This window comes from Brassica napus, chromosome A1, assembly GCF_020379485.1.
Source record: "Brassica napus cultivar Da-Ae chromosome A1, Da-Ae, whole genome shotgun sequence".
Taxonomy (NCBI): Eukaryota; Viridiplantae; Streptophyta; class Magnoliopsida; order Brassicales; family Brassicaceae; genus Brassica; species Brassica napus.
Window position 1 is genome coordinate 23,960,667 of NC_063434.1, and position 12,284 is coordinate 23,972,950.

Below are 12,284 nucleotides of genomic sequence, written 5' to 3' on the forward strand. Positions count from 1 at the left end.
TTGGAACATTGGAGCACATAAGTGGGTAGTAGTAACAGCCTTCCCTTAGCTCCACTTATTCTTGTAGCATCCTTCCTCTCCAATTATGCAAGCTGCATTGCTTACGCTCTCTTTTATACTATGTGTTTTCCTTTTCTATCTCTAAAAGTGAAAGCATCATTATTCATTAAAATATATATATGTTTGCATATCTTAAAGTAAAAGTATCATTACCATATTCTTCTGCCACTTTTTCTATCATTTGTTAGAGCTATTATTGCTCGTACAGAACAATCAGTCTCTCATCTTGTTCTTAATTTCTGATTTGTACTCATAAATTTCTGATTTGTCTTTTCGTAGCTTGACTTCCCAGTTTTTAACACATCCCTATAATTTATCGCTATGTCCGGTTTGTTTCCCGAGTTGGTCACCCTCGTTTTCCAATTATGTTTTAATTTTTCGCTGGTTTCCTCAATATATTGTCAGTTTCTATTATCTTGGGTTTAATGATTATTAATGAAAACAAAAACTGGCAGAGTTAATGTTTAAAATTTTTGGTGAGTTACGTTGATGAAATGTTAAAAACAATATCGCTAATTGACACTCTTAACTTCTATTTTATGAATTTTTCTTATATGTTATTGAGAATTATGCAATTATAATTACCCAAACCTTGCAAGTATAAACCACCCTCTCAAACAGACAGTAATAATCTTACGATAGTTTAACTTTTATCTATACATTATTATTAACGAATTTTAAATGAATAAGTTAAAAATAAAAGCAATAAATATGAAACGTAAGAGATAACATGAAAAACTCTTTCAAGTGAGCTTCAGAGGGGCATGTATACGTCTCAGGTTAAGCTTTGGACATACTTATGTTTTTTATATCCATGTTTTATGCATTAATAAAACATAATGTAACATTTTCTTTGTAAATACTAATAAGATTAATGTATTAGATTGTCAAGAAAATAATATAATAACACTTCCAAAGATTTGAAAAAATATTTCTTAAGAAAATACATACATCTGTTTGGTAGGACTTGGGGAGTGTACCAAAGGTAGCAACTCAGTGTTGTGATTAACTTTATAACTGAATGTTAAAGCTAGGAATGTGACTTCAGATTCCTTAGGTTCACCTGCCAAAAAAAAAAACAATCGGTGACTTTGAGATATGAAAGAAAAATGGAGCTCCGGTGAGGATGATGTCTGGTTCAACATTATATCAATCTCTTCTATGGGCTCATACAGTTTTGATTGATTTTTGGAGGCCATGTTCTGCAGAACTCAACCAATAACGATCATTGGAGGCAGATAAATGAAACTATATATCAGCAGGGAAAGTTATAAGTACCTTTCCAGTCAAGAGTTTACTGGGAAATTCAACAGAGTTTTCAAGCAGTAAGACTTTCTTTCTTTAGTAGCTTCTTCGGTTCCATAGAATAAGAGTGTCTCTCATTCACGGCATCCTAGAAAAAAAGTTTATAAATCCTTTTATAATGAGTTTGTCACTACAACTAAGCATCTGAGACATACTTGAATTCTGACATGCTGATCATTGAGTGCTGCTTTAAGCACACGAATTGCAGTAGGGCTGTTCAAACCAACATAATTATACATTAGAAACTTAAGGAAAAAAAATATGGAAGAACCTGAAAGTTAAAGTACGGTAATTGTTTATATGGCTACCAAATCAATGTAAAACACATTATCAAGGGACTCAAGGAAAAGAACACAAATCAAAAATATTGACAATCTACGTCTTGGAACGCAGGGAACCTTCCGCAAATTTGGGGTTAACGATTTTAGAAGCTTATCACATAGATACATACCTTTTCATCAAGAAGCATCATGTCGGCGACCATGAGCTCACCCTCTTTTCACATCAAGCGCCTCAAGAAACGTAGAAGACATGTACCAACCGTCTGGTTACATGCATGTTTCTTAAATTCATCAATAGAAATCTTTTGTTTTATAGCATATGTATTTAAAGCCCACTGAAACGTAAATGGTTGATCTAATACGTCAGAAGAATACAAACGGTAGCCGCTGCCGGAGGCGTCGAGATCCGAGGAGATACGGAGGTGGACCAGCGAGTTGGACAAAACCCTAAAAACTATTGGGTCTTATGGATTAAATATGATTCAATGCACTTGGCCCAATACACAAAACACAGGGAAAACATAAACTTGCCGATAGTTTTTTTTAAGAAGTGGACAGGTGGCACAAAATGCCATATGCATAGAGATGATGTGGCAGCAGGAGGTGAGAGAAAACTCCCCTTTATATATATAGATACGATAACTGTTAACCAATAAGAATGTAGAAGCTAAATAGATAATGACAGAATTATTCCGCTAACTTAAGTCTTAACATCTTTATATATAAAGAAGAGTTTGAATCTCTCCTGAGCAATACACGTAGATAATTCGTTCGTTTTCGCGCGGACACGTGTCCAAGAAAATCGAAACTCGGCGTTTCATTTAATATTGAGTCTGGAACTAAACGCAGCGTTGTCGTCTAGGGTTATTCCCGTGTTCTTCTTCGCCTCTTCTGCGTCAAGCAATCTTCCATCTTCTTCATCACAAAGATACAAGTTACAGATTAATTCCCTTAAAACCTTCAATTAATATTTCATTCACGATCTACATTTAATGAGAGTTCTGCTTCTCCAAGGCGGTGGAGGTTCTAATATAAAAAGGTGAGCGCTCCTGCTTTGATAATCATCTTCTCTTTCCTATAACCCAACCAGTTAAATCTGTGATTTATGGCTAACGTTTCCGTTTTCCTCTCCGATATGCAGGCTTGCCGCTCCTCCTGCACTGGTCAAGTCCGGATCCGTTTCTGGGTTAATTCCCTTAAAACCTTCAATTAATATTTCATTCACGATCTACATTTAATGAGAGTTCTGCTTCTCCAAGGCGGTGGAGGTTCTAATATAAAAAGGTGAGCGCTCCTGCTTTGATAATCATCTTCTCTTTCCTATAACCCAACCAGTTAAATCTGTGATTTATGGCTAACGTTTCCGTTTTCCTCTCCGATATGCAGGCTTGCCGCTCCTCCTGCACTGGTCAAGTCCGGATCCGTTTCTGGGAGACTAGGAATGTCCACCGTGGTGGAGAGCTCTTGGTCCTGGGAGTGGATATGCTGCTACTAGATTCTCAGGTAGCTTAATTAAGTACGCCTTTTGTTCATGGACAGAGTTCTTTCACCGATATATTTTTTTCTGCCATTTCTACCGTCCTAAATCCAGATTACAAAGTTGATTTTTTATTTTTGACGTTTTGTTCATAAGGGTAGTGATTTTACCTGTTAAATTCTTTAGAATTTTTTTTACAGTTTTGTTCATGAGCATAGATATTTAACCGGTTAAATACTTTAGAATAGATGTTTTTCTTAAAAAAAAAATTCCCCGTTGTAACACTGGTCATGATTATCTTCTTCTGAGAGATTTATGTTTTTTATGTGTTGCGTAGGTACGTGAGAAACAATGGTCTCAAGTCTTTGTAATTGAAACAACTATTGTTTCTCTTCGTTGATACGTGTTGTTTTGTTGTTTTAGGATTGGTAATTCGCGTGGTTTTGCATTTGTTCGATTTAAGTATAAAAACGAAGCTCCCAAAGCAGTGGAAAGGCTTGAAGGTAAGATCTTATATCAGTTTATGCTTTTTGTGACTGGATTTGGCATGAAAGCTTTGGTCATTGTTTCATGAAAGTTGTTTTAAGCTTTAAGTTTCAGTTTTCGATTCTTATACTTACACCAATTTTTGTTATAAGAGATTTTGTTATCAAACTCATATCGCTTTGATGTTCGTTTGATCCAGAGTGTGATTTAGTGTTATTTATAATTATTTATCTTACTTTCAGTTACTGCCACCCATTCGCACGTTTAGTGTTTTCAATGGGTAAGCGTAGATCTTGGGAATTGATCTATATGGCTATGTTTTGGATGTGATCTGATAATTGAGTGAAAGTTTTTGGTTCTTGGTTTTTCAAAATCATAGAATGCAGCAGTCGAGTTTGTGTGGGTGGTGAACACGAAAGAAAAAGTTGTAGCAAATCATCTCAAGCTGGAGATAATTCGGCTTGGGAAGAAGGAGCTTCATGAAGCAAAAAGTGTGGGTGAAACCAAGGTTGAACTTCAAGGAGTTGCAGGAGTTCAAGCATGCTGGTGATGATTCCCTTACCATTACTCCCTCCTATCTTGACTGCAAATAAGGTATGAGTACAAACGGTGTATACATGTATGCAAGACGTACATTAATCTTACTAATAACTTTGATCCTGAAAATTTTGGTTTTTGTGGACAGATGAACATGAATCTAGATGGGGGGAAGTTCCATGAGGTGATCATTTCTCTTTTCAAAACTTTCTTCCTCGCATTGGTTTTGTTAGTTTTCTCAGAGCTGTGTTTGATCCAATGGAACGATCAGATTTGATGTGGGGAGAAAATGAGCTTATGGCTCAAGAAATCTGTCTTATTCTCACCAACTCATTAACACAAATCTTAGCATTTGTTTCATGTCTGATCTTGGAGTCATTGGTGAGATTCAACATGTTGGAAAGAGGTCTACTTGGATAGACCCATCATCACTCGAATGTTTGTTATCAGCAACGGTGAACAGCATCAACACATCGACAGAACACAATGACAGAACAAAGAGATGACGACAGCAACAACAGCAAGCCAAGTCTTTGAAGAGAAACAGTGACGGGACAGGAAGTCACTTCCGTATTTTTCACTATTTTATGGAGGGTCAAACCAGAAATTAGCAAGACGGAGACCAAGTGGAAAACCCGATGAAATCATAACAGAACATTTGTCTTTAAGAGCTGAAACAATGAATCTTGAAAGTCAAAACAATTCCATTTCTCGCATTTGTCAAAAGAACCACAATCAATGTATGTTAACTTATACATTATCTCACTAAATATTCACACCTTTATATCAATGACTTTTGATAGGAGTACCTCATATGTTAAAAATATATTAAAAACTCAGCTATTAGAATAAGTAAAGTAAAGAAATATAAGTTAGTATTATATCACTACAGTGTAACTAAAACAACAATTTCCAATTGATTAATTCAGCTATTTCGATTTTAAAATAATTTATTTGAATTAGTGAACAGCTTTCAAAATATTAGATCATCAAATAATTGCTATTTTATTTTCGTGTCAATTGTTCAAAAATCCACTGGTACACAAAATTGAAAATTAATTTATATTTTTTGTTAATAATAGTTATAAAAAAATAAAAATATCAGTAAATTCAATGGAATACAAAATTGAAAATATTATATATTTTTCGTTTTTTAATGCTTGCAGTTTCAAAAATAATATTCTACTTAATCTCATAATAAAATAGATTATTTTATAAATTATGTTTTAATGATTTTTAAAAACTGTAAGGTATATTTATGATATTAAAAATAATAAAAATAGGAAAAAATAATGTTACAAGAATACATTTATGTTATAAAAACTCATCAAAATTTAAAATATTTATATTTTATGTTCATTTGCTTACCCGCCCGTAGGGCGGGTTTACCCTAGTCTAACAAATTATGTATCAACTAACTAAAACTATTTCTAATATTTTACCTTCCATTTAAAAAAAGCGACAACAAATCTTAGTAACAGCTAATCATTTATGTATTAACTACTTTGTATTATCTAAACAACTATTTATCAATTACCATCACCCACGGTTTGTTAACATAAAACAAAAACATGTATCAGCTCACAGTACCAAATACATAGCAACTAACCACATATTTAAGTTAACAACAACTTAAACTGTTAAATCGTATCTACAACACTCGCAGTTGAAATGTGTTAGATCCATGTCATCGTCTCAATCTCAGTAAGAATCCATGAAATGCCATGAAATCAATTTAAACCTTTCATATCATGACCGATTGGAACTAACCGCCAGGGAGAGAGACGGTTAGGACCATGTTGAACGGAGAAAATATATGACATGTAGCCAAAAACAGAGACGCAGTGGTAAAAAGTTGGCGCTAAACCTCGTCATGAACATTATCCTAGGTACAACAAGGCTTGGCGACTGTTTCAATCAAGGTAATCGTTTTCATCTGCCGTTTTCAAGAAGGTATAGGAGACGACTACAATAACAGAGGAAAACAGACGAGGGCAGTGGTGAATTAAATCTTGTTTACGGAAGAAGAAATATACAAATGAAATCATTAAAAGTAGAAGTGAACATGATTCTTAGAGAAATGTATCTCCTCGAACGCTCTCTCCTCTCTCATCAAAGAAGAAGACTCCGCCCGTGGTGTTTACTCAAATCTGGTCTATAGCTTCAGTCCTATGCATTGAGCGGAGAAGATGAAATCGGACTCCATCGACACAGATCTCGTCTGATCTGTGATTAGTGGTGGTTGGTCAACGGATACCGGCTGTACTGAGGAGGTTAGTGTTCAGAAGGCTTGTTGGGCCTTGCCGAAGTTTGAAGGTGTGTCTGAGGCGCGCGTGGAGAGTCCTATCAAAAGCCAAGTTTTAGTTGGATTTGGAGGACACGCTACAGCGACAGTTGTCTATGGCTTCTTTTGATCGGTATTGTTTCTCATCTAGGGTTTTTAGTTTATGGTCTGTTTAGATGTCTTTGTTTTGTCTAGGCTCTGATCTTTTGCCTCAAAGAACTTCGTTCTAGTTTGGCTCTGGGGTCGTAATCTTTTAACCGCTGGCTATGTCTCCGGGATTGGTGTGTCCTTTATTCGTCGGCTTAGTTTGGATTTTAGATCTTATGTATCGTCTTGTAATCCCTGGTGTTCGGGTTTGAAATATTATGATTAATAAAACCTCAGATGACAAAAAAGAAGAAGTGAACATGTTGCTGAGAATTGTGAGGAGATAGAGGAGAGAGACATATAAGGTGGGTGAATGGTATTCTTGGATTATCAAATTGTAAGGGTATTATTAATAGTGAAATGGTGTTTACTTAATTATGGATTTTTGTGGGCGTATGAAACCTAAATCTCTTTTAAATACATATTTATAAAAGTTTTTCCTAAATATTATGAAAATATTATATTTACTTATCAACTAGGTATTTTGCCCGCGATGCGGGCTTAAACATTTTTATAAATTTTTGAAAAGTTCTTTGTACATTATATTCATTACAAAAATAAATCTTAAAATAACTCAATATTATATTTTTAATTATATAATTAAAAAAATTATTTGATGAATATTTAACTATATAATTTATGTTTTTAACGTTTTACTAAAATACTTTTTCAGATAACAATACAATATATATAGAAATTATCCTTTTTAATTATATTTTTAGATTTTGGATAGTTCAATATTCTATTATTAATTATATAACTAAGAATTTTATTTAATTAATATTTAGTTATATAATTTATGTTTTTAACTTTTTACTTATAGACTTTTTCAGATAACAATACAATATATACGTAAGTTATCTCTTTTTTAAATTATATTTTAATTATATAATTTATGTTTTTAACATTTTACTAAAATACCTTTTCAGATAACAATACAATATATATATAGAAATTATCTTTTTTTAATTATATTTTTAGATTTTGGATAATTTAATATTCTACTTTTAATTATCTTTTTTAAATTATATTTCAGATTTTGGATAATTCTTACTATTCTTAAAATTTTGTTTTTATTTTTTTAATTTATTTATACATTTTATTCATTAAGGGTATAAACGATATTAACCACTCTAACTTTCAACGTGAGAGCTCTATTGCGAAAATTTACTTCGCAAATAATAGTATAGATATATTATTAAATCTTAGAAAGTTATTAAACTTATTCAGGAATGTCTTCATAAACTCAAATTCAGAAATATATCATACACATTCAAAAATGTATTCCTTAACTGTTTATTAATAAAAATCGTTTCCAACAAAATTGACAAAAAAAAATTGAAAAAAAATTAAAAAAAACGAATATATTTTGATCTTTGTATATATGTTTTTGAAATATTTTTATTTGTATATATCTGTAAAGTATGGGTATAAATATATTTAATTATTTACCTCTTTCAAATTTGTAAATTTCAAAATTTTTAATAAATATATATTATACAAGTATGGGTACAATCTATTATATATATATATATATATTATACAAGTGAAAAGATAAATAAGGTCTAGGAAAAAAAACTGTATAACAAACAGTCAAATACAGTAAAAACTCTGCATGAAATTTGGTGTCTAACGTTAACCAACTTTTGTTACTAACAAGCTACTTCTCCTAATCGTAAGCCAAACAAAGATAAGATCAAAATTTATTACACAATACACGTAACCCAACCCCTAATTGTAGTGTCATTACATTATCTATTTAAAGGATCACAAAGTGAATCTCATTTTCAAATTAAGCAACAACATTCCTTCCTTCCTTCTAAGTACAAAAGCAAAACAAAAAATGGCAGGAGGAGCTTTTGTGTCAGAAGGAGGAAGTGGTGGAAGAGATTATGAAGGAGGAGTCACAGTTTTCGTTGTCATAACATGTATGGTTGCGGCCATGGGAGGTCTCCTCTTTGGTTATGACCTTGGAATCTCAGGAGGTGTGACCTCAATGGATGAGTTTCTTAGCAAGTTCTTCCCACAATTAGAGAAGCAGAGGGTAAAGGCGAAGCACGAGACGGCTTACTGCAAATTTGATGACCAAAAGCTCCAATTGTTTACTTCTTCTCTCTACTTAGCAGCTTTGGTAGCTTCCTTTGTGGCTTCGGTTGTTACTAGGAAGTATGGACGAAAGGTTTCCATGTTTACCGGTGGACTTGCTTTCCTCACCGGTGCACTAATCAACGCCTTTGCCATTAATGTCACAATGCTCATCATCGGTAGACTTTTGCTCGGTGTAGGTGTGGGATTTGCTAATCAGGTTAGGTCTTTATTTGTTGTATATCATCTAAATATATGATATGCCTCATGCAACATTATATAGACCAATGGTCCGGAACTTTGTGATCACAAAAACAAAATCATGTATGTATATTGTCTAGGCTGATTCTCAATAATAATTGTTTTTCTTTTCAGTCTACTCCGGTTTACCTCTCGGAAATGGCTCCAGCAAAGATAAGAGGAGCGCTAAACATTTGTTTCCAGGTGGCTATTACGTCTGGAATCTTGGTGGCGAATCTGATCAACTATGGAACATCTAATATGGCTAAAAATGGGTGGAGGGTTTCTTTAGGTTTAGCAGCTGTTCCAGCAATTCTTATGGTGATCGGATCATTCTTTTTGCCCGATACACCAAACTCAATGCTTGAGAGAGGAAAATACGAGGAAGCAAAACAAATGTTGAAGAAAGTACGAGGAACAGAAAACGTTGACCATGAGTTTTAAGATATACGCGATGCATGTGAAGCTGCTAAAAAGGTAGAACATCCATGGAAAAACATCAGGCAGAGCAAATACAGACCAGCTTTAGTCTTCTGCTCGGCCATTCCCTTTTTCCAGCAGATTACAGGAATTAATGTCATTATGTTCTATGCACCTGTTCTCTTCAAGACTCTTGGTTTTGGAGATGATGCTGCTCTTATGTCGGCTGTAATAACCGGTGTAGTTAACGTGCTCGCGACTTTTGTCTCCCTATACTCGGTTGATAGATTTGGAAGAAGGTTTCTTTTCCTTGAAGGTGGCATTCAAATGTTCATATGTCAGGTACAAATCATTTTTATATAGCCTTCAATTCTTTCTATCTTTATTTGTGTTTGCATTAGCTTTTCCATTCTAATCACTAAAACATCCGTTTGCATGCACAACAATCATAAATATAGCCGGTTCCGACATTTAGGGGACTAGAAATATTTAGATATATGGAAAGTGTATTTTTCATAAAAACAATGACAATTTAACAACACATGTTTTTAAAGGACCAGAATAATTTCTTGAATATTTAGATGATTAAATTACTTTTTTTCTTTTTAAAAATCATTACAACCTGAACATGGAAACTGTAAAAAGAACCATAATTTCTTGAAAATAATATGTAATTTATTAGGTTGTATATATATTTCTTTCTTTCTTTTTCCTAAACAAAGTCACATGATTGATGCATGTTTTGTTTATCTTTTCAGATTCTTGTTGGTTCATTTATCGGTTTAAAATTCGGAACCACGGGAACTGGAACCTTGACACCAGCAACAGCAGACTGGATTCTTGTTTTCATATGTGTGTACGTTGCTGGATTTGCATGGTCATGGGGTCCATTGGGTTGGTTAGTACCCAGTGAGATCTGTCCATTGGAAATCAGACCAGCGGGACAAGCCATCAACGTCTCAGTCAACATATTTTTCACTTTCCTCATCGGTCAATTCTTCTTGACAATGCTTTGTCACATGAAGTTTGGTCTCTTCTACTTCTTCGCAGGCATGGTTGCCATCATGACCATCTTCATCTACTTTTTGTTTCCGGAGACCAGAGGTGTTCCCATTGAAGAGATGGGAAGAGTTTGGAAGCAACATTGGTTCTGGAAAAGTTACATTCCAGATGATGCAGTTATTGGTGGACATGATGAAAACTAAACCAATTTGGTTTAAGTGGAATTGGTTCGGTCATATATGTTGATCAATTATGAGTTGTTTTCATGTTAATACTGCCTAGATAATTTGTTAATTACCTGATTTATTGTCTTATATATATAGAATGCTTTTTCACACTCATTTACATTTTTTTTGTCTACATTTTCTTGGTCTTGTAAGTCCCTTATCTGTTAGATCTTCTAGCTACTTTATTCAACTCGGCTATTTTTTTAAAGCTAAACTAGATTCTGATCGGCGCGGTTGAGCGGAATTATTTATATGTATATTTATATTTTTAAAATTATTATTTTATTATCTGATGATGTTTTATAAACTTCAGTTTACGTCAAGATTGTATTGTTTGATTTTTGGTTTGGTTCCTGTTCGATTATGGGCTTTAATTTTCCGTCCAATAGATATAGTCAGTTATTTATGAATAAGGGTTTGGTTTAAGTTTTCTAATATAAATGTTTTGGTTTAGTTCATCTAATTCTGCAATAATACTTTATTTACAGTGACATGTGCGCTTGCGCATATTTTTTTTTATATAGTTATAAATTAATATTTATATTAAAGAGTATATGATGTTTGTTAAGTACTAAGTACATAATAGTAGTCTTCATTTGTTTTTGTGATTGTATTATTAAATAAATGCATTGTGATTGTGTAATTTCCCTACTTAAGAAATTAATGTATTTTTCTTAGATTACATTTAAAAATGTATAAATAGTTACATTTTTATAAAATATGGGTTTAATATTTTGGATAAATTTAAATGTTAGAACCACAATATAAGTTCACAATTAAAAAAAAAAACATAAAATGTTGTTTTGTAAAATACACATAGTGTTAAAGCCATCAAAATTAACTCACTTTTTATTTATAGAATAATAAATAACATTTATATATATTTATATATAAATAATTTATATTCATAATTAAATTACTACACCAATTAATAAATATAAAGAAACTTAATCCATTTATTAACTATTTTGTAAATTATAAAATAACAGAACAACATATGTTCATGAATTTTACAACATACTTCAACTTATTAAACAAATATTAAAGTAAGATATGTAAACTAATAAATAATTTCATATTTTAATATGTATATTTAAATTATAAAATTAAAGATTAAAAAATAATTTAATATATATTTTTTTTTGGCATTTAATATATTTACCAAGTATGAGATGGGTTGAATGACATATAGTTAGTTTATATAATAATAAAATAAATTTTGACCAATATGAAAAATTAAAAACAAATTAATACTATAATTTAAATATATAAAAAATATGTTAAATTGATATGAGGCGGATTATCTAATGAATTATCTTATTTTCATAAAATTATATTCATGTAAAGTTTACTTTAATTTTTTTTTGTCGACTCTCATCTTCTAAGATCAAGTGGTAGCCGGACTTGAGTCATTTCGAAGATTAATTTATTCAAAAAAAATGGGAAATTGCCACAAATACCACATTCATAGTACAGCTTTTCATGTTTACACTAATCACTTTTACCCTCACTTTTAATGAAGTGTAGAAAATACTTATACTTATACCCCTAGGGTTAACTAATCTAAAATAATTGTGTCATCAAAAAAAAGTTGGCAGAGGGTTTAGAGTGGAGGGGTGGAGTAGGGTTTTTGAAATATGAAATTTAGAATTCAAATAAATATATAAATAAATACTTAAAAAATATTTAAAAAATAAAAAAATAGTTTCAAACATAATTTTTGATTTTCAAAA

The 12,284-nt window shown here is 32.1% G+C and overlaps 2 long non-coding RNA genes and 1 pseudogene across 4 annotated transcripts; 2 read left to right on the top strand and 1 right to left on the bottom strand.

Annotated features, from left to right (window-relative positions):
• Positions 1-977: 977 nt before the first annotated feature.
• LOC125577111 lies at positions 978-2,992 on the bottom strand. The gene is made up of 3 exons (XR_007315423.1): positions 2,850-2,992; positions 1,339-2,604; positions 978-1,123 (listed from the first exon to the last, which is right to left on the bottom strand). It is a non-coding gene; the product is annotated as an uncharacterized LOC125577111 (long non-coding RNA).
• LOC106379666 lies at positions 2,496-4,941 on the top strand. 3 transcript variants are annotated; one of them, XR_007315422.1, is made up of 7 exons: positions 2,496-2,685; positions 2,788-2,930; positions 3,033-3,149; positions 3,547-3,626; positions 3,852-3,889; positions 3,989-4,203; positions 4,295-4,941. It is a non-coding gene; the product is annotated as an uncharacterized LOC106379666 (long non-coding RNA). The 3 variants fall into 3 exon arrangements; XR_007315420.1 differs by lacking the exon at positions 3,852-3,889 and having other exon boundaries at positions 2,501-2,685; XR_007315421.1 differs by lacking the exons at positions 2,788-2,930; positions 3,852-3,889 and having other exon boundaries at positions 2,584-2,685.
• Positions 4,942-8,246: 3,305 nt separating this feature from the next.
• Positions 8,247-12,284, top strand: LOC106379677 (annotated as a pseudogene).